This window comes from Lampetra fluviatilis, unplaced genomic scaffold (genome assembly GCF_964198595.1).
Source record: "Lampetra fluviatilis unplaced genomic scaffold, kcLamFluv1.1 SCAFFOLD_529, whole genome shotgun sequence".
Taxonomy (NCBI): Eukaryota; Metazoa; Chordata; class Hyperoartia; order Petromyzontiformes; family Petromyzontidae; genus Lampetra; species Lampetra fluviatilis.
This window is the reverse complement of record NW_027620959.1, coordinates 25,001-30,000: the sequence shown is the minus strand read 5'-3', so window position 1 is coordinate 30,000 and position 5,000 is coordinate 25,001. Positions and strand designations below refer to the sequence as shown.

The following is a 5,000-nucleotide window of genomic DNA, read 5'->3' as shown; positions in this document are numbered from 1 at the left end:
GTCTGTGTGTGTGTGTCAATGTGTCTGTGTGTGTGTGTCTGTGTGTGTGTGTCTGTGTGTGTGTGTGTCTGTGTGTGTGTGTCTGTGTGTGACACTCAGACACGCTGGGTCTAGCTGCATCACATGTTCCTACAAGGCGAGCTCCGGCTTCCTGTACCCGCTGTGTGTGTGTCTGTGTGTGTGTGTCAATGTGTCTGTGTGTGTGTGTCTGTGTGTGTGTGTCTGTGTGTGTGTGTCTGTGTGTGTGTGTCTGTGTGTGTGACACTCAGACACGCTGGGTCTAGCTGCATCACGTGTTCCTACAAGGCGAGCTCCGGCTTCCTGTACCCGCTGTGTGTACACTGTGTGTGTGTGTCAATGTGTCTGTGTGTGTGTGTCTGTGTGTGTGTGTGTGTCTGTGTGTGTGTGTGTCTGTGTGTGTGACACTCAGACACGCTGGGTCTAGCTGCATCACGTGTTCCTACAAGGCGAGCTCCGGCTTCCTGTACCCGCTCGAGCGCGGATTCATCTACGTGCACAAGCCACCGATCCACGTTCGCTTCGACGAGATTTCCAGCGTCAACTTTGCTCGCGGCAACACCACGACGCGCTCGTTCGACTTTGAGGTGGAGACGCGCCAGGCTCACGTCTACACCTTCAGCAGCATCGAGTGAGTGGCGGGGTGAGTGGCGTGGTGAGTGGTGGAACGGCAACACCATCAGCACCACGACGCGCTCGTTCGACTTTGAGGTGGAGACGCGCCAGGCTCACGTCTACACCTTCAGCAGCATCGAGCGGTGAGCGTGTGGTGAGCGTGGTGAGCATGGTGAGGTGAGTGGTGAGGTGAGTGGTGAGCGTGGTGGTGAGCGTGGTCAGTGGTGTGGTGAGTGAGTGGTGTGGTGAGTTGGTGGGTTGGGTGGTGAGTGGTGTAGTGGGTGGCGTGGTGAGCGTGGTGAGCGTGTGGTGAGTGTGGTGGTGAGCGTGGTGAGGTGTGTGGTGAGTGGTGTGGTGAGTGGTGGAACGGTAACACCATCAGCACCACGACGCGCTCGTTCGACTTTGAGGTGGAGACGCGCCAGGCTCACGTCTACACCTTCAGCAGCATCGAGCGGTGAGCGTGTGGTGAGCGTGGAGAGTGGTGTGGTGAGTGGGGTGGTGAGTGGGGTGGTGAGTGGGGTGGTGAGGACGTGGTGAGTCTGTGGTGAGTCTGTGGTGAGTGGTGTGGTGAGTGGGGTGGTGAGTGGTGGGGTGAGTGGGGTGGTGAGTGGGGTGGTGAGTGGGGTGGTGAGTGGGGTGGTGAGTGGTGAGGTGAGTGGGGTGGTGAGTGGGGTGGTGAGTGGGGTGGTGAGGACGTGGTGAGTCTGTGGTGAGTGTGTGGTGAGTGGTGCGGTGAGTCTGTGGTGAGTGGTGTGGTGTGGTGAGTGGCGTGGTGAGTGGTGTGGTGTGGTGAGTGGTGTGGTGAGTGCGTGGTGAGGATCATTTTCTTTGTTTTGTAACTTGTTTGTCTCTGTGTGTCTGTCTCCCCGTGTCTCCCCGCGTCTCCCCGCGTCTCCCCGCGTCTCCCCGTGTCTCCCCGTGTCTCCCCGCGTCTCCCCGTGTCTCCCCGCGTCTCCCCGTGTCTCCCCGCGTCTCCCCGCGTCTCCCCGCGTCTCCCCGCGTCTCACCGCGTCTCCCCGCGTCTCCCCGCGTCTCACCGTGTCTCACCGCGTCTCCCCGCGTCTCCCCGCGTCTCCCCGCGTCTCCCCGCGTCTCCCCGCGTCTCCCCGCGTTTCTTCGCGTCTCCCCGCGTCTCCCCGCGTCTCCCCGCGTCTCCCCGCGTCTCCCCGCGTCTCCCCGCGTCTCCCCGCGTCTCCCCGCGTCTCCCCGCGTCTCCCCGCGTCTCCCCGCGTCTCCCCGCGTCTCCCCGCGTCTCCCCGCGTCTCCCCGCGTCTCACCGCGTCTCCCCGCGTCTCACCGCGTCTCCCCGCGTCTCCCCGCGTCTCCCCGCGTCTCCCCGCGTCTCCCCGCGTCTCCCCGCGTCTCCCCGCGTCTCCCCGCGTCTCCCCGCGTCTCCCCGCGTCTCCCCGCGTCTCCCCGCGTCTCCCCGCGTCTCCCCGCGTCTCCCCGCGTCTCCCCGCGTCTCCCCGCGTCTCCCCGCGTCTCCCCGCGTCTCCCCGCGTCTCCCCGCGTCTCCCCGCGTCTCCCCGCGTCTCCCCGCGTCTCCCCGCGTCTCCCCGCGTCTCCCCGCGTCTCCCCGCGTCTCCCCGCGTCTCCCCGCGTCTCCCCGCGTCTCCCCGCGTCTCCCCGCGTCTCCCCGCGTCTCCCCGCGTCTCCCCGCGTCTCCCCGCGTCTCCCCGCGTCTCCCCGCGTCTCCCCGCGTCTCCCCGCGTCTCCCCGCGTCTCCCCGCGTCTCCCCGCGTCTCCCCGCGTCTCCCCGCGTCTCCCCGCGTCTCCCCGCGTCTCCCCGCGTCTCCCCGCGTCTCCCCGCGTCTCCCCGCGTCTCCCCGCGTCTCCCCGCGTCTCCCCGCGTCTCCCCGCGTCTCCCCGCGTCTCCCCGCGTCTCCCCGCGTCTCCCCGCGTCTCCCCGCGTCTCCCCGCGTCTCCCCGCGTCTCCCCGCGTCTCCCCGCGTCTCCCCGCGTCTCCCCGCGTCTCCCCGCGTCTCCCCGCGTCTCCCCGCGTCTCCCCGCGTCTCCCCCCCGCGTCTCCCCCCCGCGTCTCCCCCCCGCGTCTCCCCCCCGCGTCTCCCCCCCGCGTCTCCCCCCCGCGTCTCCCCCCCGCGTCTCCCCGCGTCTCCCCCGCGTCTCCCCGCGTCTCCCCGCGTCTCCCCGCGTCTCCCCGCGTCTCCCCGCGTCTCCCCGCGTCTCCCCGCGTCTCCCCGCGTCTCCCCGCGTCTCCCCGCGTCTCCCCGCGTCTCCCCGCGTCTCCCCGCGTCTCCCCGCGTCTCCCCGCGTCTCCCCGCGTCTCCCCGCGTCTCCCCGCGTCTCCCCGCGTCTCCCCGCGTCTCCCCGCGTCTCCCCGCGTCTCCCCGCGTCTCCCCGCGTCTCCCCGCGTTTCCCCGTGTCTCTCTGCGTCTCCCCGTATCTCGCCCCGTCTCGCCCCGTCTCCCCCCGTCTCTCTGCGTCTCCCCGTGTCTCCCCGTGTCTCCCCGTGTCTCCCCGTGTCTCCCCCGCTTCTCCCCGCGTCTCCCCGCGTCTCCCCGCGTCTCCCCGCGTCTCCCCGCGTCTCCCCGCGTCTCCCCGCGTCTCCCCGCGTCTCCCCGCGTCTCCCCGCGTCTCCCCGCGTCTCCCCGCGTCTCCCCGCGTCTCCCCGCGTCTCCCCGCGTCTCCCCGCGTCTCCCCGCGTCTCCCCGCGTCTCCCCGCGTCTCCCCGCGTCTCCCCGCGTCTCCCCGCGTCTCCCCGCGTCTCCCCGCGTCTCCCCGCGTCTCCCCGCGTCTCCCCGCGTCTCCCCGCGTCTCCCCGCGTCTCCCCGCGTCTCCCCGCGTCTCCCCGCGTCTCCCCGCGTCTCCCCGCGTCTCCCCGCGTCCCCCGCGTCTCCCCGCGTCTCCCCGCGTCTCCCCGCGTCTCCCGCGTCTCCCCGCGTCTCCCCGCGTCTCCCCGCGTCTCCCCGCGTCTCCCCGCGTCTCCCCGCGTCTCCCCGCGTCTCCCCGCGTCTCCCCGCGTCTCCCCGCGTCTCCCCGCGTCTCCCCGCGTCTCCCCGCGTCTCCCCGCGTCTCCCCGCGTCTCCCCCGCGTCTCCCCGCGTCTCCCCCGCGTCTCCCCCGCGTCTCCCCCGCGTCTCCCCCGCGTCTCCCCCGCGTCTCCCCCGCGTCTCCCCGCGTCTCCCCGCGTCTCCCCGCGTCTCCCCGCGTCTCCCCGCGTCTCCCCGCGTCTCCCCGCGTCTCCCCGCGTCTCCCCGCGTCTCCCCGCGTCTCCCCGCGTCTCCCCCGCGTCTCCCCGCGTCTCCCCGCGTCTCCCCGCGTCTCCCCGCGTCTCCCCGCGTCTCCCCGCGTCTCCCCGCGTCTCCCCGCGTCTCCCCGCGTCTCCCCGCGTCTCCCCGCGTCTCCCCGCGTCTCCCCGCGTCTCCCCGCGTCTCCCCGCGTCTCCCCGCGTCTCCCCGCGTCTCCCCGCGTCTCCCCGCGTCTCCCCGCGTCTCCCCGCGTCTCCCCGCGTCTCCCCGCGTCTCCCCGCGTCTCCCCGCGTCTCCCCGCGTCTCCCCGCGTCTCCCCGCGTCTCCCCGCGTCTCCCCCGCGTCTCCCCGCGTCTCCCCGCGTCTCCCCGCGTCTCCCCGCGTCTCCCCGCGTCTCCCCGCGTCTCCCCGCGTCTCCCCGCGTCTCCCCGCGTCTCCCCGCGTCTCCCCGCGTCTCCCCGTGTCTCCCCGCGTCTCCCCGTGTCTCCCCGTGTCTCCCCGCGTCTCCCCGTGTCTCCCCGCGTCTCCCCGTGTCTCCCCACGTCTCCCCGTGTCTCCCCACGTCTCCCCGCGTCTCCCCACGTCTCCCCGTGTCTCCCCACGTCTCCCCGTGTCTCCCCGCGTCTCCCCGTGTCTCCCCACGTCTCCCCGTGTCTCCCCACGTCTCCCCGCGTCTCCCCGTGTCTCCCCGTGTCTCCCCGCGTCTCCCCGTGTCTCCCCGCGTCTCCCCGTGTCTCCCCACGTCTCCCCGTGTCTCCCCGTGTCTCCCCGTGTCTCCCCGCGTCTCCCCGTGTCTCCCCGCGTCTCCCCGTGTCTCCCCGCGTCTCCCCGCGTCTCCCCGCGTCTCCCCGTGTCTCCCCGCGTCTCCCCGCGTCTCCCCGCGTCTCCCCGCGTCTCCCCGCGTCTCCCCGCGTCTCCCCGCGTCTCCCCGCGTCTCCCCGCGTCTCCCCGCGTCTCCCCGCGTCTCCCCGCGTCTCCCCGCGTCTCCCCGCGTCTCCCCGCGTCTCCCCGCGTCTCCCCGCGTCTCCCCGCGTCTCCCCGCGTCTCCCCGCGTCTCCCCGCGTCTCCCCGCGTCTCCCCGCGTCTCCCCGCGTCTCCCCGCGTCTCCCCGCGTCTCCCCGCGTCTCCCCGCGTCTCCCCGCGTCTCCCCGCGTCT

At 72.4% G+C, this 5,000-nt stretch overlaps 1 long non-coding RNA gene across 1 annotated transcript in view; it reads left to right on the top strand.

Moving 5' to 3' along the window:
* The first annotated feature begins 1,012 nt into the window (after window positions 1–1,012).
* Window positions 1,013–5,000, top strand: part of LOC144954592 (uncharacterized) — a 22,297-nt gene continuing 18,309 nt past the window's right edge. The window contains exon 1 of the long non-coding RNA XR_013641282.1: window positions 1,013–1,090. This is a non-coding gene — a long non-coding RNA (uncharacterized LOC144954592). The remainder of the gene's footprint in view (window positions 1,091–5,000) is intronic.